We start from the raw sequence: 25,600 nt of genomic DNA on the forward strand, positions 1-25,600 counted from the left end.
GAATTGGAGGTAGGAGCAGCGCAGACGCAGTGTGAGGAAAACTTTGCCTGCTCCTCCAGTCTTGTACTTTGGGTGGAGAGAAGGCGAGCGGAGGCAATCAGCCCCAGGTTCTATCATTAGCCTGGGCATGTTCTCCTCCAGGAAAGAGATGGAGAGATGGGGGAGGTCAGTCTGTGTCAGAGGCACAGTCTGCAACCACTGTTGTGCTGCAGGCATTGGGTGGGGGTGGACTCTGCTTCTGTCCTCATTTCTAGTGGCTTCTGCACCTGAAGTTATTGGGCCCAGTTTCTCTGGGTCCAGAACATCAGGACTAGAGTTTCCAAATTACCTAACCCAGCTACATAGCCCAGTCAAAATGGCAAGTAGATGAATTCCACCCGGAGTTAGCACTATGGGTGGAAATCCACCACTTGTGTTGATTGCCCAAGTGGCATAATATTGTTTGGGAATTGGGTACACTGTGAGCGAAGCCTGCCCTACTGTTGCTTGTGGTGCCCCTATCTTGTGTGTATAAGTGAACACGTGTGGCTCCTAACAGGGCTTTACTAATTCCTTGTGTGAGAAAAGGATACAATGCTGCCATCCTGCAGGACCTAGTTCATGTGTGAGAAAGGCATGCACTGCTGACAACTGTATGTTATGCATTTACTATGTGTGAGGGCAACCTGCATTTCTGCAATCAGTATTGCAGATAATTAGTGGGTGAGAGACGCATGCTTTGCTGTCAACTTTGCAGTAACTTCTCCGTGTCCATCAGTGATACTTGTGAACAGTTTTAAGATCCGATATAAAAGTGATAAAACTGTTGCCTTTTAGACATTTTTGGTTTTAACACGTTAGTCTTCATTTTAACTTGCTGTGCAAATAAATCATGCACGGAGCATAAAACTTCTTTCTGTACCCCATCGTAAATCTGCTGAAAAAAAGACATCAGTATCAAGAACAGTTGCAAAGTATTATTTAACTGAGAAACAAGCTTGAACTGTCTGAACGATGGAGTATCAAATTATTGGCGTCCTCCTTACATCATTTTTGCATCCACATACAGCAAACAGCTGACTAGATATTGGTAACACCCAAGGTTGGTGGCATTCTACTATTCTATGAAGAAACTTGGCAGATACCCGATTCCTAGAGCTCCCCTTTTAAAGATATATATTCATTATCATCTGCTGATCAGTACATGCAAACATTTTCTGTAGCTAAGTCTTAAAAAACATACCCACAAAATAAGTCATCCGCACAATAATGACCAGCAGCATTGCCAGACTATATAAAGATGATCAATTAGATAGTCTAGATGTAAGGCAGGAATTTGGCAAAAAGGGACGCGGGCTGATTTCACTTTAACAATTCACCTATATACAAGACTCTTTTCAAAGTGTTACTTCCGATTGTTCGTAAAACGTAGAACTGTAAAAAAAAAAAAAGTCAATTACATCACTGTTTACAAATTCTGGCATGCAGTTTTCATGCGGTTATGTTGGGATTATAGTTCAATGTCTGCGCCAGTCTACAAAACTGAAAAGCTGCAGCTCAGGTGCGACTCTCAAGGCCTCAACGTAATAAATAATGTTCATTGCAGTGATACCTGGAGGATTAAAGTTTGCGCACGCATTATTACCAGATGTACCGGACTATGATTGTTGGTGCAGTAGGATTTTATGAAAAGAGCAATGACTCATGAAAGAGTCAAGTCAATTATTTCCACATGGTGCACTAAACGTTGAAGTATCCACAGGTGATATGTGAAGGACTCAAGTTCAGTCTCCAAACAATAAAGTCCTTCATCTTGTGTTGTGTTGTATGAAATGCACCCCCATGATAACACAAAATCGTCTAACGGTTTCACATACGCAAATGTGCTTGGGCTATTGTGAAATGGTTTTTACTTGTCCACTTGGGTAGCACAACTTCTGCAGACGGCAAAGGGTTCACTTAACACAAATTAACTCCAAAAAGCATGATTATGTTTTATTTTATTACCTGCTTCTATCGGAGATCTTTGTTTGGACCCAATAACAGCAACTGACATTTTTGTCCAGGTTGCCCCTTTGTGCATGACTCACCCTAGGATTTTTTTTTCTTCCTGTTAGTACGCAGCCTAGGACCCTCTTCCTTATTCCTGCTTTCTATGCCGCCACAGTTGCAGGGATTCCAACATGCAAATTCAATTAATACCCAAAAGAAACCTTCTCCATTTTATTTGCACAGACCAGAAATTAATTTAAGACAGAATAAGCACCGGCAATACCAATAGGTCTGGCGTCAAAGGAAGGTGTATGGTAATGTGAAGCACTGCAAGTTAACCCCTTCATTGCCAGGCCTTTTCCCCTCCTGTGCCGAGCCTTTTTTTGGCTATTTGGGGCAGTTCGCGCTTAGGCCCTCATAACATTTTGTTCCCATAAGCTACCCACGCCACATTTGCGTCCTTTTTTTTTTTTTACAACATCCTAGGGATTCTAGAGGTACCCAGACTTTGTGGGTTCCCCTGAAGGAGACCAAGAAATTAGCCAAAATACAGTGAAAATGTTTTTTTTTTTTTTAAAAATTGGAAAAAAGGGCTGCAGAAGGCGGCTCGTGGTTTTTTTCCCTGAAAATGGCATCAACAAAGGGTTAGCGGTGGCAAGATCACCATCTTCCCAGCTTTCACGAACAGGCAGACTTGAATTAGAAAACCCAATTTTTCAATACAATTTTGACATTTTACTGGGACATACCTCATTTTTACTATTTTATGTGCTTTCAGCCTCCTTCCAGTTAGTGACCGAAATGGGTGAGAAACCATTGCTGGATCCCAGAAAGCTAAACATTTCTGAAAAGTAGACAAAAATCTGAATTCAGCAAGGGGTCATTTGTGTAGATCCTACAAGTGTTTCCTACAGAAAATAACAGCTGAAATAAAAAAAATATTGAAATTGAGGTGAAAAAAACAGCAATTTTTCTCCACGTTTTACTCTGTAACTTTTTCCTGCGATGTCAGATTTTTGAAAGCAATATACCATTACGTCCGCTGGACTCTTCTGGTTGCGGGGATAAATAGGGCCTGAAGGTTCATCAAGAACCCTAGGTACCCAATGCCAATAAATGAGCTGCACCTTGCAACGGGTTTTTATTCTATACCGGGTATACAGCAATTCATTTGCTGAAATATAAAAAGTGAAAAATAGGTATCAAGAAAACCTTTGTATTTCCAAAATGGCCACAAGATAAGGTGTTGAGAAGCAGTGGTTATCTGCACATCTCTGAATTCCGGGGTGCCCATACTAGCATGTGAATTACAGGGCATTTCTCAAATAGACATCTTTTTTACACACTGTCTTACATTTGGAAGGAAAATAATGTAGAGAAAGACAAGGGGCAATAACACTTGTTTTGCTATTCTGTGTTCCCACACGTCCCCCGATAAAAATGGTACCTCACTTGCGTGGATAGGCCTAGCACCCGCGAAAGGAAATGCCCCAAAACACAACGTGGACACACCAAATCTTTCCACAGAAAACACAGGTGTTTTTTACAAACTGCATACCTGTGGATTTTGGCCTCTAGCTCAGCCGGCACCTGGGGTAACCTAGCAAACCAGCGCATTTTTGAAAACTAGACACCTAGGGGAATCCAAGATGGGGTGACTTGTAGGGCTCTGACCAGGTTCTGTTACCCAGAATCCTTTGCAAACCTCAAAATTTGGCCAAAGAAACACTATTTCCTCTCATTTCGGTGACAGAAAGTTCTGGAATCTGAGAGGAGCCACAAATTTCCTTTCACCCAGCGCTCCCCCAAGTCTCCTGATAAAAATGGTACCTCACTTGTGTGGGTAGGCCTAGCGCCCGCGGAAGGAAATGGCCCAAAACACAACGTGGACATATCACACTTTTCCACAGAAAACAGAGGTGTTTTTTTTTTACAAAGTGCCTACCTGTGGATTTTGGCCTCTAGCTCAGCCGGCACCTGGGGAAACGTAGCAAACCAGTGCATTTTTGAAAACTAGACACCAAGGGGAATCCAAAATGGGGTGGCTTGTGGGGCTCTGACCAGGTTCAGTCACCTTGCGTGACATTGGCGGCCAAAAAAAAAAGATCCCCGTGCCTAGTGGTTTCTTCCCCCCTTGGAGGCAGGTTGACCTAAAACCAAGGGGGGCAGAAATTGTCTAAATACAATTTGCCCCCCAGGGGAGCGGCCCTTGCCTAATGGGTCGCTCCCCATCTCTAAAAAAACAAAAACACAAAAAACAAATTAGCCCTGGCGCCTAGAGGTTTCTGCCCCCCATGGGAGCAGATCGGCCTAATAACAATAGGCCGATCTGCCCCCGGGGGGGCAGAAATGGCCTAAAATAAATTTGCCACCCCCACCCCCAACCCCCTCTGGAAGCGACTCTTGTCTACGGGGTCACTCCCCTTGCGTGACATTGGCGCAAAAAAAAGATCCCCAGTGCCTAGAGGTTTCTGCCCCCCTTGGGGGCAGATTGACCAAAAATCAGCCGATCTGCCCCCAAGGGGGGCAGAAATGGTCTAAATACAATTTGCCCCCCTGGGGGAGTGACCCTTGCCTAATGGGTCGCTCCCTATCTCTAAACCCCCCCCCCCCAAAAAAAAAAAACACGTAAAAAAAATTTGCCCTGGCCCCTAGAGGTTTCTGCCCCCCCCCCGGGGGGCAGATTTTCCTAATCACTATAGGCCGATATGCCCCCAGGGGGGTGCAGAAATGGCCTGAAATAAATTTCCCCCCTTGCCCACCCACCCCCCCGGGGAGCAACACTTGTCTGACATTGGCGCTAAAAAAAAGATCCTGGTGCCTAGTGGTTTCTGCCCCCCTTGGGGGCAGATTGACCTAAAATCGGCCAATCTGCCCCCAAGGGGGGCAGAAATGGTCTAAATACAATTTGCCCCCCAGGGGAGCGACCCTTGCCTAATGAGTCACTCCCCATCTCTAAAAAAAGAAAAAAAAAAAAAAAAACATTTTTTTTTTGCCCTGGCGCCTTGCAGATCAGCCTAATAACAATAGGCCGACCTGCCCCCAGGGAGGGCAGAAATGGCCTAAAATAAATTTGCCCCCCACAGCCCCCTGGGGAGCGACCCTTGCCTACGGGGTCGCTCCCCTTGCGTGACATTGGCACAAAAAAAAATATCCCCGGTGCCTAGTGGTTTCTGCCCCCCCCCCTAGGGGGCAGAGTGACCTAAAATCAGCCAATCTGCCCCCAAAGGGGGCAGAAATGGCCTAAATACAATTTGCCCCTCCAGGGGAGCGACCCTTGCCTAAGGGGTTGCTCCCCATCTGTAAAACAACGACAATAAAAAATATCCCCGGTGCCTAGTGGCTTCTGCCCCCCCTTGGAATTCAAATAGGCTTATCTGCCCCCCAGGGGGGCAGAAATGGCCTAAAATAAATTTGCCCACCAGGGGAACAAAGGGGTCGCTCCCCTTGCGTGAAATTCACGAAAAAATAAAAATTAATAAATAAAAGAAAAAAGAAAAAATGATCCCTGGTGCCTAGAGGTTTCTGCCCCCCCTGGGGGCAGATCGGCCTAATAGGCAGATCTGCCAAAAGCCCTTAAAAAAAATGCCCCCCCTGGGAGCGACCCTTGCCCAAGGGGTTGCTCCTCTCATGCCAGTTTCCTTTTGTAAAATAAATCCCTGGTTCCTAGTGGGCATTTTAGCAGCCAGAACACTCAGAGAGACTTCAAAGGGAAGGAAATTCCTTTCCTTCCCTTTGAAGCCTCTCAGGCCTCCTCCACGTGATCGGAAGAGAAATGCTGAGCATTTCTCTTCTGATCGCGCTGGAAGCTGAGCTTCCAGCGCAATGGGAGGAGGCCTCTGTGATAGTCAGCGCGCGATCGCGAGCTGACGTCACGGGGTGGGGGGGTCAGGGGGGCTGTCGGGGATGGAACGAGAAGGGCTTCCCCTTCCATCCCTGCGTTGGGGGGGTTGGGGGAACCCCACAGAGGGAGCGCTAGCGCTCCCTCTGGGCTCTGGGCCCAGGACGTAATGGTTACATCCTGGGCACACGGGCACTGTGCCACAGGACGCAACCATTACGTCCTGAGCACAGAAGGGGTTAATAACATGAGAATAGATATGCATTTGTGTGGAAGCAAAGAACTGTAGAATAATATTGGTGCAGGGTATAAGGTCAGGTGACAGTTGCTCTGTCAAGCCAGACCTAAAAATCCATGTAGGTTAATGACTGCCCTCCTTCCATCTGTGCTGCTGCCAGTGAAAAGCAACATAAATTATGTAGTTATCTAAGACACTTTAATAGCATTCCCATGTCATGTGAGTGTCCCTAAAAGTTCAAGTTTAGGCAGCTGGATAAGTAAACAAAATATTCACAGCTGGTGGAGGGCATGAACTTTTCTTGAGGAAGCACAGAACTTTTGCCTAATCAAAATATGCAATCCTGATTCCCAACATGTGGGGGAGCCAAAGTGATGGTCACATAAATGTCTGGCGACAGCTGCACTGTCATGCAAGTCCATAAAAATGATATCTATGAAATAAATATGAGTGTTCTTCAGCAATTCCTGTCCAGTACATGCATTTTAATGTAATAGTGGCAGTCAGCCTGTTTCTAAGCGATCAAGAGTTTGGCAAACTTGAGGAACTGACACATTAACATGCTATTTTTTTCACTTAGAGATGAATTTTAACTGAATTTTGATGACCCAAGCATCTGCGTGCATTATGGACTCTAGTGAGCTTTGTCTCCCCTTCTCCAATTCACTGGATTCACCTTCGTTCACCTTTATATCAAACTCCCTTTATCTCCTCCCTCTCCTCTCTCTTCTTCCCTCCTCTCCTGTTTTCTTTATTCTTCTCCCTTCCGCTATACCTCTTTTCTATTCCACTCTGTTGTCTCCTATCTGCTTTGCTGCATCCCTGTCTTTCCTTCGTTCCCTACTAACTCATCTGTCTTGTTCCTTTTTCATTTTTTTCACTCAGCCTTTTTCTTCCGTGCCAATCTCCCGCATACTTCCATCCTCTTACTTTCCTCTTTTCAGAGTCTTTGTAGCTAGTGAAATCAATGATAGTTAATACAATTGCTATAGATATCATAACCTGCACGCAGTCAAGGCTTCAATCTCAGGCTTTCACCCGTCTGAGTTCGAGAACACATTCATGATGCATTTGGCCTTATGATGGTAACCGGATTGGCAGCACCTTACATTTGTGACCTACGCCACACAAATGTCTACTCTAACATAAACATTTGTTATACCAATTAAGACATAACTTTCCAAAGCAGTGGTGCCTCACACATAGGTCTGGGAGGGGTAGATACATGCAAGATTATCATGATATTCATAAAAGATACCTTTGCATTTAATTTAGGCTGGCAGTGTTATTCCCCAAAAAATCGACATGGATCTGGCCCTCTTGGACCTACTTTAGATATCTCTGTACTACAACGTAAGTAAGTAATTTTATTAATGCACAGTTAATCAAAACTATTGCATGTTGCTTGTACATAAAAGAAATCATGAAAATATCACCATGCTACACATATAACCACTATGAAGTATAGATACAAATTTGGCTAGTTGAAAAAGTTTGTTTTAAACTTTTCCTCATAAACAAGAAAAGCAGATTTAGACTTAAACACAGTGACCTAATGTGTTAATGGCCTAAACCTCAAATAGGGAGGTGGCCGGGGCTAGCTGGTCACTAAAGTGCCAAGGTAAGCGAAGATCAGTCATAGTTATTCAGTGCAAATTCAAAAAGGCTCTCTATCTATGCATAAAAAAGCCTCAGTATTAGCCCGTTGGTGAATAACAACATAGGGAAGATCCTTCTAGGTCTCAACCAATCGAGTGAGCACTTTTTTAACATGCAGAAGTAATTTGGTAGCTCTAGCCGCTAGCTGTATGTTATGCCCATTTAAAAACACCATCATGGCAGTACAACAAGATCTAATTCGTAGATCTTTCAGTGGGAGACATCATTTCTTTCTCATTGGCATGACTGCCGGAAAAATGTACAAGAAATGTAGAATGCTTTCAGTTGACAAACCCCAAAGGCAGCAAGAAGGGTCTGGCCAAGTTTGCTTCCAGGCTGGGACCAGATCTTTGGACGGAAAAACCCCCATGCAGATTTGGAGAAAAAAGTGCTGGATGTTGCCTGCAAGATGAGTCATGACATAGGGCTGGGGATGCCAGGCAGTATATGTATGTAGGATGAACCAGACGTGATGTTATCTCGCCATGCCTGCTTTAACAGATGTCCAAGAATAAAGTTTAGAAACGTTATTAATATTTTTTTTAAGCAAAGGAAAGGCAATTTTGGTGTTTCATGCTGCTTGTAAGTTTAAGTTGGTCAAAGCTTGCCTGAGTACAGACAGCCAACATGAACTATTGCCAGGTTGCAGCTCCATTTTCATCCAGCACAGGGGGGCCAACGTGTCAGCCGGAGCTGCTCTTAGTTTCCAGCACATTTTTATTATTGCCTCCCAGCGAATCGGAGATTGATGGAACAACCCAAATTCCAGCCTCACCTGGGCTTGGATGAATGCTTCGGTAAATGGAAAATATACTTAAACAAAACTGACTGTAGCTGGTTAAGAAGCGGGGCATCATGCCCTTTAAGTAACTCCAATCCGTAGATTAACGATGGAAGGAATTTCGCTCCAATAACCTGCAATAGATAACTCTGCGATGTGCTGCCCAGCTTTTTTTGTAACTGTAATAAAGCAAAGCGTAGTTTGTGAGCCACCCCTCATATTTGCAATAAATGCTCTTTATAAGTTAAACTTGCGCAAGTATCAGTGGCGGCCCGTCCTTTAGAGCGGAGGGGCCACCCCCCCCACCTTTTGCCCCTCATGAAGAGTGTCTGTCAGGCTGAACAAAGGCCAGCCTGACAGACACTATTAATTTTCAGGTCAGACAGCCAGGAGTGAGCCATGCGCGATTTGCGCAGACTCCTCGGTGCCCGAGCTGAACTTTGTTGGGCTGAGGAGGTCACAGCTCCTATGGGCGTGACCTCCTCGGTTCAGCAAAGGTGCCTCGAGGCCCTCCCCTCGATGACGAGGAAAGCGTCACCCATTGACACTCGCCCTGGGCACTTCAGGTTTAAGCCCTGAAGCGCCCAGGGCGAGTGTCAATCAGTGACACTTCGTCACAGAGTGGGGTGGGGTCAGCAGTCTCACTGACCCCATCCCACTCTGTGACGAGGCTGGGACTGCTGCCTTCCCTCATTGGCTGAAGGTAAGTGTGTGTGTGTGTGTGTATGTGTGTGATGTTTTAAATTGAATGTTTGGTGCGCGTGTGCATGTTTGAGTGTTATGCGTGTTGTTAATGGATGTGCGTGCGTGTGTGTGTGTGTGAAAGAATGAGTGTGTGCGATCTTTTAAAATGAATGTTTGGTGCATGCGTGCATGTTTGAATGTTATGAGTGTTAATGGATGTGCGTGAGTGTCTGTGTGTGAAAGAATGAGTGTCTGTAAGAATGAGTTTGTGTGTCTGTGTGTGAAACAATGAGTGTCTGTAAGAATGAGTGTGTGTGTAAGAATGAGTGTGTGTGTCTGTGTGTGTAAGAATGAGTATGTGTGTGTGTGTGTGTGTCTGTGTGTGAAAGAATGTGTGTGTGTGTGTCTGTGTGTGAAAGAATGAGTGTGTGTGTGTCTGTAAGAATGAGTGTGTGTGTGTGTAAGAATGAGTGTGTGTGTGTCTGTGTGTGTAAGAATGAGTGTGTGTGTGTGTCTGTGAAAGAATGAGTGTGTGTGTGTGTGTGAAAGAATGAGTGTCTGTGTGTGTGTCTGTGTGTGAAAGAATGTGTGTGTGTCTGTGTGTGAAAGAATGAGTGTGTGTGTGTGTGTGTCTGTGTGTGAAAGAATGAGTGTGTGTGTGTGTCTGTGTGTGATTGAATGAGTGTGTGTGTGTCTGTGTGTGAAAGAATGAGTGTGTGTGTGTGTCTGTGTGTGAAAGAATGAGCGTGTGTGTCTGTGTGTGAAAGAATGAGTGTGTGTGTGTCTGTGTGTGAAAGAATGAGTGTGTGTGTCTGTGTGTGAAAGAATGAGTGTCTGTAAGAATGAGTGTGTGTGTGTGTCTGTAAGAATAAGTGTGTGTGTGTGTGTGTTTGTGTGTTTGTGTGTGAAAGAATGAGTGTCTGTAAGAATGAGTGTGTGTGTGAAAGAATGAGTGTCTGTAGGAATGAGTGTGTGTGTGAAAGAATGTGTGTCTGTAGGAATGAGTGTGTCTGTGTGTGAAATAATGTGTGTGTGTGTCTGTGTGTGAAAGAATGAGTGTGTGTGTGTGTCTGTGTGTGAAAGAATGAGTGTGTGTGTGTGTCTGTGTGTGAAAGAATGAGTGTGTGTGTGTGTGTCTGTGTGTGAAAGAATGAGTGTGTGTGTGTGTCTGAAAGAATGAGTGTGTGTGTGTCTGTGTGTGTGAAAGAATGAGTGTGTGTGTGTCTGTGTGTGTGAAGGAATGAGTGTGTGTGTGTCTGTGTGTGTGTGAAAGAATGTGTGTGTGTGTGTGTGTCTGTGTGTGTGAAAGAATGAGTGTGTGTGCGTCTGTGTGTGTGAAAGAATGAATGTGTGTGTGTCTGTGTGTGTGAAAGAATGAGTGTGTGTGTAAGAATGAGTGTGTGTGTGTGTGAGAAAGAATGAGTGTGTGTGTGTGTGAGAAAGAATGAGTGTGTGTGTGTGTCTGTAAGAATGAGTGTGTGTGTAAGAATGAGTGTGTGTGTAAGAATGAGTGTGTGTGTGTGTCTGTAAGAATGAGTGTGTGTGTGTGTAAGAATGAGTGTGTGTGTAAGAATGAGTGTGTGTGTGTGTGTGTCTGTGTGTGTAAGAATGAGTATGTGTGTGTGTGTCTGTGTGTGAAAGAATGAGTGTGTGTGTGTCTGTGTGTGAAAGAATGAGTGTGTGTGTGTCTGTAAGAATGAGTGTGTGTAAGAATGAGTGTGTGTGTGTGTCTGTGTGTGTAAGAATGAGTGTGTGTGTGTGTCTGTGAAAGAATGAGTGTGTGTGTGTGTGAAAGAATGAGTGTCTGTGTGTGTGTCTGTGTGTGAAAGAATGTGTGTGTGTCTGTGTGTGAAAGAATGAGTGTGTGTGTGTGTGTCTGTGTGTGAAAGAATGAGTGTGTGTGTGTGTGTGTGTGTCTGTGTGTGATTGAATGAGTGTGTGTGTGTCTGTGTGTGAAAGAATGAGTGTGTGTGTGTGTCTGTGTGTGAAAGAATGAGCGTGTGTGTCTGTGTGTGAAAGAATGAGTGTGTGTGTGTCTGTGTGTGAAAGAATGAGTGTGTGTGTCTGTGTGTGAAAGAATGAGTGTCTGTAAGAATGAGTGTGTGTGTGTGTCTGTAAGAATAAGTGTGTGTGTGTTTGTGTGTGAAAGAATGAGTGTGTGAAAGAATGAGTGTCTGTAGGAATGAGTGTGTGTGTGAAAGAATGTGTGTCTGTAGGAATGAGTGTGTCTGTGTGTGAAATAATGTGTGTGTGTGTCTGTGTGTGAAAGAATGAGTGTGTGTGTGTGTCTGTGTGTGAAAGAATGAGTGTGTGTGTGTGTCTGTGTGTGAAAGAATGAGTGTGTGTGTGTGTCTGTGTGTGAAAGAATGAGTGTGTGTGTGTGTCTGAAAGAATGAGTGTGTGTGTGTCTGTGTGTGTGAAAGAATTAGTGTGTGTGTGTCTGTGTGTGTGAAGGAATGAGTGTGTGTGTGTCTGTGTGTGTGTGAAAGAATGTGTGTGTGTGTCTGTGTGTGTGAAAGAATGAGTGTGTGTGCGTCTGTGTGTGTGAAAGAATGAGTGTGTGTGTGTGTCTGTGTGTGTGAAAGAATGAGTGTGTGTGTAAGAATGAGTGTGTGTGTGTGTGAGAAAGAATGAGTGTGTGTGAGAAAGAATGAGTGTGTGTGTGTGTCTGTAAGAATGAGTGTGTGTGTGTAAGAATGAGTGTGTGTGTAAGAATGAGTGTGTGTGTGTGTGTGTGTGTGAAAGAATGAGTGTGTGTGTGAAAGAATGAGTGTGTGTGTGTGTCTGTGTGTGTAAGAATGAGTGTGTGTCTGTGTGTGTAAGAATGAGTGTGTGTGTGTGTCTGTGTGTGAAAGAATGAGTGTGTGTATGTTTGTGAAAGAATGAGTGTGTGTGTCTGTGTGTGAAAGAATGAGTGTGTGTCTGTGTGTGAAAGAATGAGTGTGTGTGTGTGTCTGTGTGTGAAAGAATGAGTGTGTGTGTGTCTGTGTGTGAAAGAATGAGTGTGTGTGTGTGTGTCTGTGTGTGAAAGAATGAGTGTGTGTGAAAGAATGAGTGTGTGTGTGTCTGTGTGTGTGTGTGAAAGAATGAGTGTGTGTGTGTCTGTGTGTGTGAAAGAATGAGTGTGTGTGTGTGAAAGAATGAGTGTGTGTGTGTCTGTGTGTGAAAGAATGAGGGTGTGTGTGTGTGTCTGTGTGTGAAAGAATGAGTGTGTGTGTGTGTGTCTGTGTGTGAAAGAATGAGTGTGTGTGTGTGTGTCTGTGTGTGTGTCTGTGGCTGTGTGTGTGTGTGTGTTTCCTGCCCGCCCCCTCCCTCCCTCCCAAAGCTGCCGGCCGCAACTGGCCAGTATTACTCCAAGATATTTGTAGTGTTTAACCTGTGCTATGTACTAAAATATGCTCTCTCATATAAGCTCTCTGCTAAAGTACTTTTTGATTAGTTTGCTTCTATATAAAATTGCCATTTAAAAAAATAAAAAATAAAAAGATGGCAATCTGACAGCTGAGCTACAGCATTGGTAGCACAGATTAAACCTAGAAGACACCCTCTCGTCAGATTGTAGCCTACAGAGAGGACATGGGCAGTGTGGTCCAGGAGAAGGGTCAGTGCTAATGGTTCTAAAAGCCTCTATTAACTATAAATACAAAATCATTAACAATAGCTCATTTTAAAATGTGTGTTGTAAGAAGATTTGGCTCTAATGTATGTTGCTAAAGCAAAATATAACTTACATCAAGACATTTCCTTAACACATAAAAAAGCCCTAGAAGTGCAGCTAATTGATAAGAGGTGGCTTTATCTTATAGATCAAAATGATGATGATGTAAGCTATGTAGATTAAAATTAGTAGTTCTTAATGTTCAATGTATTTCTGTATTATAGAAAGGCACTCTTGATTTTGTTCGCTGTAGCATTCCTTTTAGAGGTTTAGCACAGTGTCTCCTAACTGCTGAGTTAAAAACTCAGGGCCTTAAAGTAGTGCCATAGCTCACCACAGCAAAGAACTTGGAACTGGATTCCAGACATTTGTGGTTGCCACCGTCCACAACTGATGTTTCATGATATGTTTCTGACTGTGACATCTGTACCCAACCAGAAGCAGATCGATCCAGATAGTTACTACAACAATTATGTGCCTGAACTCAAATATGAGATCACATTTTTGTAGATATCATTACAGAGTCTCAGCCTTAGACTCAGACTTAAGGGGTTGAGTATCTTTGTCTAGAAGCGTCCGTCTTCTAAGTGACAGACGGACAGGGTAAACTAAAGTATGAAAGAATATTTCCAATGCTTCTTAAGTGATGCCCTCCAGTTCCTGGATAGGTATGTTTTGGCTTGCAGAATTCACATACAATAATAGGGCTCATTCTTCTCCGGTTTTCGTATTTTATGTCAACTATAGTTTCCATCCTTTATGTTTCTTAAGAGAGGTATCACAGGGAGATACTGTAGTTCCCAACATACATGCAGGGCTGGCCTTAGGGCGCTGCAAGCGGTGCAACCGCACTGGGTGCTGACCTGGATTGGGGGGCGCTGACCTCACCTCAGGGGGTTGCTGTGTTTAGCAATAACTTTGAAACTCGTGATTTAAAAGCACCTGCTGAAAAGTTCCTTGTGCGTCCAGCCTTAAAATGTCGAGATACCTCTTGTGATTAATGTTCCAGCTAGGGAGAGAGATGGGAGTTTTGTCTGGTGGCAGCTTTGACTCGCAATAAACTAGCTCAGAGGGTTAATATGCCTGCTGCAGAGAACAAAACTATATTTTATGTAGACAGCTGAGTGGATTAGTAAAGTCAGCCTTTACAAGCGCTATAAAACAAACAAACAAATGTATGAGAGACAGGGGCTACGGAGAGATGAGGGGCATATTTTCCAGGTGGTAGCTAAGGAATCCGAGGAGGTGGTCATGGGGTGGGGGTGCCAAAAAAGACTGTCGCACAGGGTGCCATCAGAGCTAAAGCCAATCCTGTGTACAGGACTGAATACAGCAATCTTTCATTTAGCAGAACAAACCAAGAAAATTGTAATGAGAAAAAAGGGAATTTATAAGAAGTGTGCAGATCAAACAAGACACTGCGGTACAGTATAATTTGTGAGATAAGGTATGGATGTCGGCAAAGAAGTTAACATTCAGATATCAATTTTATACAAAGTTTACTGGTTCATTCATCACTGTACATTAAGAAGACACAGTAAGCTTTATATTGGAGTTCCATGTGGTATGCAGATCCTTTCAGTTTTGTACACTTCCCTCCTGAAACCAACCCCTGACAAAGCTCATCTTTGACCTCATCCTATTGTAGTGAAAAGGCAGCTGGAATTTCAAATACAATCTATCAGAGATGCAATCAGACGTAAAGTGTGCCCTTTTTATTGTTATTATTGACACTTTATGGACCTGAATATGATTTTGGGGAACCTGCAAGTGTGGGCCTTGCCCCTAAACTGATTTCTCAGTTCCCAGCAAAACATACTAATAAGTCTTCTCTGAGAGGAAAGGTAATTTTTTGTAGATACACTAGCCTTCTTACAATGAGAAGTGGCACTGCAGGGAGAAGGAACAATTCAGATTAACTAATGTAATGTTTTAGATTCTAAGACAATGTACAATATAGTCTTGTTAATGGAAGAGCCATGCACCAATCAGAATTCAGATTGGGCTTAATTCCAATCTAAATATTTAACACATTTGACTCATTTTGAAATATGATAAACATGGATATTCTTCCACAGCTAACATAAGAGCTCATGACTATTTCATGGCCAATTTCAAAAGGTTTAATAGCAATTCTGAATAGGAGTGTGATGTAACTCTTAGGAGTGAGAGGAATACAATAAAATCCCTGAGATAATTTAGTAGGGTCTAAATATTGATCCTCTGGTTTTTAACCATGAAAAAGGAGAAAATAATTTGTCCAGCTTTATTACACATTTTGAATATTAATTGTTTAGGATTCAGTCTGACACAACAAGCACTAGAGGCTCCAGCACAGATTCGCACATAAGGAAATCTGGACACTCCCGACAGTGACTGCTGGGATGCTGCTGGATTTACAATACTTTACAGTACCTTACCTGGGCTATAGTAACCGAAAAATGTATAAGCCTTGGTTAAAGGTACTTAGTAAGGTACTATATCCCAAGTATTAAGGCACTATACCCTACCTATCACATCATGATGTTTAATGTGACGTGATGGCTGACATAATGCATAAAATCCCATATTTTAGGATGTAAATTATGCCTAGGGATTGTAGGTTTTTCGGGGTAGGCCTTCCTATAAAAGTAGATGAACAATGACTAACCCCTAAGTTGATGGAGTTTCGTATATCTCTTGCCAGTAATGTTGCACCTCAGAAGCATGTGCCCAGGTTTGCACGTCAGAGGGAGTCGGAAAACAAACAATATTTTCTCCTGTCAAAGACTGGAGTAATTGTCTTTCCAGGGTGGAAGTAGCCATAAATCACCACATATCTCATGGGAATTTACAGGAATGGGCTTTTCCAGAGAAACATTTTATTTGTGGAGTAATATAAACAGTTAAATGTGCAAATGCACATTTGGTAAGATTTAAGCATGCAGATCCCTTTGTGTGGTAGAAGTCCTGCATGCATATACTTTACACAATGGTGTACTTAAATGCATAAATGCAGGTTTCCCCAAGTACTTCTGTGATTCTTTGTGAATCACTTGAATGTCAGAAATGTGCTTCATACAGAGTAGAAGTAAATATCCAGTTTCCAAATGCACAACTTTGCAATGATATACTACAAGTTTTGTTGTGATAATTTTATGTAATAATTTATCTAGTGAACTCTTGATACATATATTTTGAGATTTTCTGTAGTGAGAAGGGGGCTACTGCTAGCAACTGGGAAGGATTCATGAAAACTGAGAACTGTTTCCCTATTAAGCATATACTCATAGTATTTATATTAAAATAATTGTTCTGTATTTTGTGAATGAAATATTTGAAAACACATAATTAACATCCATAAACATCACAGACATACAGGGTAAGGTCATGTCCCATGTTTCTTTCCCCATTATGAACATTTAAAAGTTAGAAAACACTTATTTTTTAAAATAAGGGCAGTTATTTTGAAGGAAGGTCTTAGATCTGTTTCGAGGAAGCCTGCTATTTTGGGAAGCCAATTAATTAAAAGCCTAAATCAGGCTTCAAATGACAAGACACAGTAATTGTATTTATATAGCGCTTACTACACCTGATTAGACGTTGAAGTACTTTTTGGCGAGTAGCACGCCACTCCTGAACCTAGGGTGGATTAGTAGATGGAAATATTAGTTGTTATTGGGAATGGTGGATATGCGAGCCTGTTAGATGGATGAATAGGATAAGGGATGGCTAGGGGGATGAGTTTAGAAAGGGTTATTTGGGAGTTCATAGCAGTAACAGAGGTTTGGGATGAGTCAGAGAGCCAGTTTATTGGATGAATAGGATAAGGGATGGACAGAGGAGGGAAGACTTTGGAAAGGTCTTCCTTCATACATGTAAAAAGAGGTTTGGAATGAGTTAGAGAATGGAAGTAGGAGATATTTTGAAAGAAGAATAGGATGTGTCATAAACTAGTGGATTCAGGAGGTTTGGGAAAAATAGTTCATTTTTTAATTATTTTTTTCCTTGCAGTGAAAAAAAAAAATATAATTATGTAGGTACATAGTCATACATAAAACATATACATATATAGAGATTTAAACATGATACACATATGCAAAATAATCAGAAGATACAAGATTGTACTAGATATAGTCCTTTATGTACATGCATGGATAAATATTTACAAACTCAGGCTTTCCATTTGTGCTCTAAATTTATTTTTTAAATATTTTTTTCATTTTGTTTTCCCTTCTCTGCAGTGGGAGGAAAATATATAAACAGGTACAAATGTAACCACACATACAAAATATGCATACATCGAGACTTAGCATGACACACGTATGCAAAATAATCAGGAGATATGCAACTGCACTAGATGAAGTCACATTTGAACACCCATGGATACCTATTTTCATTTTTGCTGTAAAATAATATTTGTTTTCTTTTATAATATTTTCATTTTTTAACGTATCTTTATACATGTCCCCCAATATTACAACAGATAAACACGTACAATTGCTATCATCATATTTACACATTGTGACAAATAAAGGCAAAGGAATACACTCATCACCTTATATTTTATTAATGTATTGATCTGCATATATACACACACACACATATGATAATTTATTTATTTTTTACCTGTATTTATTTATTTTCCATTCTAGTAAGAATACAAATTAATATATACAGAGTAACATACCAATATTATTTTTGTTTTAATGTTTCCCGTTATTCTATTAGTATTAATTTATTATTTAACTATGTATGATTTATATTTTTATGATATTTTAAGCTATAGGTGTAATGAATAGTTAACATTTACACATACATTCTGTATGATCATGTTTATATGTGTGATCATAATAAACAGAGACTTATAAACATGTAGTCAAATACTTATATGCTATTTACATAATGATCTATATATGTGTTAAGCATAAATATAAGGGGTGTGTATATTTTAACCATAAGTAATACATACTTTTGCACATTACTTAAGCACAAAAATGAGAAAGTATAAATATTAATAAGTACGTTTATCCATAAGTAATATATGCATTCGCAAAAAGAAATGCACAATTCTGAATACGTACATATAATCAAAGTATAGATGTTTAAAAGCATCCGTACAAGCACCATTGGTGTCTTATGCATACTATTGCTGTACATTTGTATTTTGAATATGGTGGTCATGTAGGGAAGAGCCAGCTCTTGAGTAATCTTCTGAAGATAAGATGCTTATCTGTGGATCTTATGCTTGGGGGGTAATGAACTCCATAGTTTGGCTGCATGAATAGAGAAAACATTTCGAACTATGTGTTTTTTGCTTGTATACTGAGATTTTGAGGCAGGACATTAATGTGAAGCAGAGGTTTCTTTGTTGTATGTATTTTGTTATTTTCTCCCTGATGAAAAGTGGTCCTATTACATGTACTGCTTTTTGGGTGATACAAAGCAGTTTGACCGTGGATCTTCTGGCAACTGATACTTAATGTAGGGCCCTTAAGGCAGGGGGGATGTGGGCTTGTGGTTTTATATGTAGAAGTAGCCTGGCAGAGGAGTTTTACATTTGTTATAGTTTCTTCATAGCTGTAGAGGTGATCCAAGGTAGAGGCCATTGGAGTAATCCAGAAATATTCTTTCCAAAATCAGTATTCAAAAGTGTTTGTGTCAAGTAAAACAATAAGCACCTAGCTAGATAAACCAACTATTGCAGCTTGTAAACATTGCCACAGTGTAAAGTTAATTGTTTGCTTTCTCACATCTTGCAGTACGTCTGTTAAACCTTTTCACCCCTTATATGAATCAAGCATATATGGTATGGTCCAATGATCCAAATTAATAACTACATAAAAGCAACCCTATACAAGATACTAGGAAAAAATGTATGTGAATTTGTTGGCGATCTGAACTCCAGTTGTTGCCAGTCCTTCTTTAAAAGCCTTTAAAGAATCTTACACACCTCATAAACCTAATAAGAATTCTAACACAAAATGACAATCTGTTTAAGGTTAATAGTTGTCTTTTACCCAAATGTAATTTTGAAAGCAAATACATTAGGTATCATAAAGGTGAAAAGTCAATTCAACCCATGCTTTTAAGGACCAACAGGGACCCCAACAGTCACATGTTCCTCAATCCCTACAAGTCAGGGAATTTCTAATAATTTTGCTAAGATTTACATTTGTCCATTGGAAAGGCTTTGAGCACTCCAGACGTCCTTAGCATGCACTGATCCCATGAACATTTCAAATAAACAGCACGGTTGCTTGGATATAGAAAAAGAGGAATGTGGGACCTATAAGGGAGGGGTAAACAAGACCCTGGCCCCAAATGATTTACAGGTCATTTTTACTGAACTTATGGCAGCATGATTAGGTTTTATTTTAAAATTCCTTTAGTTTTATGAAGCAGATCACCTAAACAATGGTGGCAGTAGACAAAATGGTCTTTCACAAGCCAGCATTTCATTTTAATCTGGATGTCAATATATACACAAAAATATTGGGCACTCACTTAGAACCCTCCATTGAAATATAATACATGAAGATTAATTTTACTCTGTTGATGGCAAGCAGAAACTGAATAATGGTCAGGATTTCTTACTTGCATATTGTGCATCTAGGGCTAAAAAACACCCTTGGTGTAGCTTTAACCACTATGGACCTTTTCAAAGAAAGGGAGCATACTGCCTACACTCAAGCAACAAAGTATGACCCCAAAGCATCATTGTAAATGCAGTTGAATTTGCAGTCCATTTAAAAAGTAATAAAGTATTTCACCTCCATAGGTGGAGCTAGTGCTGTATATCCCTGTGCTCGTGTTTCTGGGTTTAGCCAGTCATCAGCAGGGAGCAGCATGGTATAGGGGCTTGCTTGAAATGCCACCAAATGTCTTCTTGGGTTTAGGTACCACTCAAGGCACACAGGTGCCTCCCAAGGCTCGTCAGCCGTGGCTCAAGGGAGCCATCAATAAGACAGTTTCAAAGAAAGGGAGCACACAGCCTACACTCCAGCAACAAAGTATGACACCAAAGCATTATGGTAAATGCAGTCAAACTCGTAGTCCATTCAAAAAGTAATAAAGTCTTTCACCTCCGTAGGTGCAGCAAGTGCTGTATATCCCTGTACACGTGTTTCTGGGTTTAGCCCGTCATCAGCAGGGAGCAGCATGGTATAGGGGCTTGCTTGAAATGCTGCCAAATGTCTTCCCAGCATGGTGAAGTGCCCCTTTTGTTTTAATTCAGGTCTCCTATCTAGAGATCTGCAAATCCATAGGAAGTACCTAAACTGAGAACATAGAATTTTCAGGAGATTAAAAATTGTGAAAGTAATTGGAGACCAGCATAGGCCTAACAGCTACGATTTCAGAAGTAATAATAAATCAGTTTCATCTTTAGAGATCTCCCTTCCCACAGCCCCTCTCCTCAAACCCTTGAAGACGTCAAAAAGTTTTAAACGTTTAAAACAAGAAACTGTTTACGAAGCATTTGTAAACATAGCTACTTCACTCAGGTTGCTCAATGAGGTAAACATCCCAAGTCCTATACAATAGGTGAAAGATGACCTAATTAGGTGTAGAACCTGTATGTGTCTCAACTTTGTACGGTACTGGCAGAAAAGATTAACACTTTACGCGGTCTCCTATAGGTCTTCCAGACCTTATGAATTAAAATCAGTGATGAAGTTCTGAAAATGTTACAGAAATAACCCTTAAATTTATGTAGCAGAACAGATGCAGAAGACTGACGGCCACAATGGTGATGGCTCCCATACTCGATGGAGAGCAAATCTATTCTAAGTGCACATACTAGAAGAATAGCTGAAAAGGTCATTAGCCACACTTCGTGTCACATGGAACAGGCAATGGAGAACAAAGCACTGTGGTACACCTTATTACTACTAGAGAGGATAGATCTCCTAAATTGTAACATAGATAATTCACCAGCAGTCCTCAGAAGATGTGGGATAGACTGGCTCTTAAGAAGGGACTTGCCAGTCAGCCCTCCACACTTATGCCACGTCATTATACCATCCACTTCATACAGGCAATGGGATTCAGGTAACAAAGGAAGCTAGGATAATGGAGGATGTTTGGGAACCATTTGGAAGGTGGCTTGAATAAAACGTAAAATAGATTCAAATAGCAACAAGGTTCTGGATAAGATTATTAGGCTCAGCTATTATCAAAACACTCATTGGACCCCACTAATTCCACAACAGAAAAGCAACCACGAGGGTATGCTATATTTACATCATAGGCCTTACACCAGGAGTCAATAAATCCCAGGTAATAAATTAGTCTTGTACTTTGCATGCAAGCTACTTTAATAATGATTACATGCACCTAACATTAACCATTAACAATATTTAATTACATACACACACACACACACGCTGTTAAGGGTACCTGCATTTATATTGTTAAAGAAGTCTAAATTAAACATAGTTAAGTTAAAGGTTCAATGATAAATGTAAGCTTATGTAACATTTAAGTTGTTAAAAAAGGGTTCAATCAAAAACATATGAATAGGAATCAATTTGTTTAAATATATTGATGTCTTTGTTTACAATTATTGTAAAAAAATGAAATACTACATACATATTTGAGTTTAGTATATATTTGGTTATCAGGCTTCGGAGACTGGATTTTTGTAGAGTGTTTGGGTGTAAGATTTTCAGATTTTGAAACCTATGACTTAATAGGGATTTTAAGGTTCAGGGATGGGTAGTGTTTAGGGTAATGCAGTGAAGGATTCAGATGTGAGAATGAGTTCTTAGGAGGAGTGTTAGGGTTCTGTGGATTCTTTGGGTATAAGACTTTAAGGTTTTTGAGGAGTCAGCAATTTTTTTGTTATGTTATTGGGATTTGTGGGTTTTAGGCATAGGTACATTTTTGTGCAGCAATGTTTTTTCTGGGTCAATATTAATTAAAAATACCATTTGTAATAAATACTGCAATTATTGTTTGAAAATATAAATACATTTCAATATTACTTCAAAAATAAAACATCTCTCTCTCTCTGATTACAAACTCACATATTTCATCACTAATGACAAGCTGAAATTACTTAATTCATGATATCACTGGACATGGGGAGAGTGCGAGTTATAGTTACTTGAAATAACTATAACTGATGAATAATCAGAGGCAGTGTCTGGTCTTCCTGAGGTTTGCTCTCCTCAGTAACAAATGTTCCTCAAATCCAAAAAAAGGCATTATCACACTCTCAGCAATGGCAATGCTCAAAAGGTTTATTGATCCACAACAATAATGGAAGCTCAACATCTTTCGACTACCACGTAGCCGTGGTCACAAGCTTGAGCGTGATGTTGGAAACTCTATATATACTCTATCACCACGTGTAATAAACATAAAGAAAATGCCTTTGTACATTAACTTCTATATAGATCCAAGAGTATAATAGGAATACACAATCTGAATCTCTTAAAACATTAATTAATTATTGGGATTAAGAAATAATAAATTACTGGTAAAAACTGTACATTTATCCACAATGAAAGTTAAAAGCTAAACAGTGCAGCTGATTTCTGAACTGAGACACATGGTCAAACTTCTTTACAAGGAAAATAACTCAGCCTGGAGCAATCTCCACTCGCTGCAGCTTCTCAAGTTCACTAAGCAGCACAGAGACTGTTAATAATTTAGCTTGGAAGTGATGAAGGCAGAGACAATATGTGTATAGATCTCAAGTGGCAAAAAGGGCAGGGTAGTTCTTAAAATACATAACACAACAAAACTTAAACAACATATATTTGTTTGTTCTTTGAAAGAAAGATTGTTACCAAAGATACATTTAATGCTTTCACTTTCTGTAACAGTCAAGACTTAGTATTGATGGCAAAATTATTCATCCCATTGTTCCTTGTTATTCTTATTCTCAACCAGTAAAAACTCAATTTTGTTGGAATTTAATTTAAGTGCAACCCATTTCTGGGCCAATAAAAGGCAGCCGTGGAGGGCAAACAGGGTAGAAGGTGCTTGTTGATGAAGATGAATGATCAACTGTGTCGTCAACACAGAAAAAAGACATGTAGCCAAAAGATCTAATCAGTTTCGACAGATGTATTTACACATAAATATTAAAAACAATGAAGAGAGATATGGAGATCTGTGTACACCCCAACAAAACTATTGCATTGATGGCACTTTAAGAGGCTATCTTAGTGCTTGGGTTTGACCCAGGAAGGATTTAAACTACAGTAAATCCAGGGAGCAAATCCCCATTTCTCTCAAATGGTCGACGAAGGTTGAAAGGCGTATCACACTGAATTCCACTGTGAGACTGGTTGCAATCACCCCTGCTCTGTTCTCCTCTTTCCATAATACTTCCCAGTTCTTCCATAGCATGCTGTTTCAGTGCCCGTTCCTGGTCAAAATCCAAATGTCAATCATCTAATGTGTTTTTTTTTCTCTCAAGAATAAAGAGAGATGGTCATTAACTAGTTTCTCCAAGATTTTTCTAAAAGCTGGCAAAATGTTATGTAACTGGTTTTATCCTCAAGGTTGAAAGTATACATTTTTTTTTTTTTTTAACAGAGGTAAGGTGGCATCCTCTCTTTCATGCCCCGGGAACTGCTCAGTAGATAAAGATGATGGGAAACATTTATGAACGGAGGCGGAGGTTAGAGAACAACAGGCCAGATGTATCATTCTTTACAATAGCGATTACCGAACTGCAATTTTTTGTGAATCACAATTAAGTAATCGCTATAGGAATGTATGAAACTCTAGGAGTTTCATAAAGCGATTTGCAAGGGCTCATAAATGGACCTACCTCATTAATATTAATGCGGTAGGTCGCTATTTGCGACCTATTGCGAATAGCTACAATCACAGGGATAGTGGCCTGCTGGGCTCCCCAGACCACCATGTCTGTGATTACTTTTCAATAAAGCAATCTTTATTTATTTTTTATTTTTTTAAACGCAGCACATTTTCTTTAAAGGAAAATGGGATGTGTTTAAAAAGGAAAAATAAAAAGTTTTCTTTACATTTTTTAAGAGTAGGCAATGGTCTGTGGGACCACTGCCTGCTCCTAAAAAATGTTTTGGCATGCATTGACAAAGGGAAAGGGATCCCTCGGGGAACCTTTCCCTTTGCAAATGGGTTACCACCAATGTGAAATTGGTGGTAACTGCGATTGTTTTGCGACCGCATTCAAAGGTCACAAAACAATCATACATATCTCTACGATTCGGTATTGGGAAGGGATGCCCTTGACACGCCCCTTCCTAATACCGAATCGGTATATCGTCGCAAATCCAATTTGCGATTCGGTAACAAGTTAAATGTTTGATACATCTGGCCCAAAATGTTTTCCACATATGAGTTGGGAAAGGTCAAGGGGTGGCACATTATATTTTGAAGCAAAAGATATCCCATTACTTGAACATATGGAATATAGAAAAATGACCAGAATGCAGTCTATTTGCTTTCAAGGGAAGCATCAGACAGAGGGCCACTGAGGGTGTTGACAGTGGAGATGTAGAAAACAGATCTTTGGGCTGAGATTACTGTTGAATGATGGGCTACCCTTTGACAGGACTTCCAGGAGATTAACTTCTTAATTTAGAATAGGGGCATAACACAGATGCTGATGTTCCTGTTGCATCTGACTTTGGATTCATTGCTTTGCATCTATTCTGATGTATCAGACTTGTGCTTGAGGGAATGTGGGCATAGAGGTACAGCTTCTCATGTTTAGAGGGCATGCCTTGTGATGCTGGTATACTGGAAGGACACGATTAAGGGGATCCTGAGATATGATGTTTTGGAGTCACCTTGCCTGACAATAGTGGGTCTGGGATCGAATCAGCATGACACAGTAGCTAGTTCACACTGGCCCTTACAGGAGAGCATGGGGTTGTGGCCAGGAGGGTAATGGAGTAGATCCATGCTCAGGTGCTCAACTCCACCCTGTCCTTAACAGCCTCTTAAAGACCTCCAAAGATGCTCTCAGGTGCTGAACTCTCGAGAAAAGCACTGTGAAATACTTGCACCACAATTGACCCCGGGAGCACCCATAGACATTTCTTTGCTCTGTCAGCCATGGATGACCAGAGGTCTGCATGTAGCCCACCATTTTGGGTGCGCCTTGGAGGAGATCCCCAGATTGGGTGGCAGAAAACTGAAGGAGGAGGCTGAAGTTGCTATGTACTGTGATGGAGTGGGTTAGCCTCAGGCCACTTAGTGGGAGACCGGAAGGAACCTGAGGCACAAACTGACACACAAGAGACTGCTCAAGAGAAGGTAGAGCTGCCCTGAGCATCCTGGAGCCAAGGAGCTCTGACCCCAGCCACGACTTCCTGGCCAAGATGGTGTGGCATGGCATATATCTCAGAGGCTCCAGGGAAGGCGAGAGGGTCCCCTGCTGTTTTTGCTGTGGCCCGTAACCTGTCAGGATTCACCAAACTCCCCGGAATGAGCTACAGAGCCACGCATATAGCTGGGCTTTCTTCACCCAGCTGATGGTTGTTTCTGGGGACTCTTGCGGAGGGTGAAGACACAGACTGCCAGAGACTGGAGCCACAGTAGGGGGGGCTGTACCTAGGACCCTGTTCACCTCTGGATGAGGGGAGTGTGGAGGAAGAGAGCATGCTCACTGGCTGTAAGTGTGGCTGCAGAGCACAAGAATTGTGCCCAGCAGAGTGGCTACCACTGCTGATACTGGAACCCCGAGATAGCATTGGACCCCCAGGAGAACCAGAGTATATTGTCGACAGCAGCAGGGAACACCACACAACGGTTCCCTGTGGACAACTTAATTATGCAGTA

At 41.3% G+C, this 25,600-nt stretch overlaps 1 protein-coding gene across 1 annotated transcript in view; it reads right to left on the minus strand.

Annotated features, from left to right (window-relative positions):
• The window catches only part of CERKL (CERK like autophagy regulator), a 421,375-nt gene that overhangs the window by 160,440 nt on the left and 235,335 nt on the right, over positions 1-25,600 (minus strand). The window lies entirely within an intron of this gene.

This window comes from Pleurodeles waltl, chromosome 3_1 (genome assembly GCF_031143425.1).
Source record: "Pleurodeles waltl isolate 20211129_DDA chromosome 3_1, aPleWal1.hap1.20221129, whole genome shotgun sequence".
In the NCBI taxonomy this organism is placed as follows: Eukaryota; Metazoa; Chordata; class Amphibia; order Caudata; family Salamandridae; genus Pleurodeles; species Pleurodeles waltl.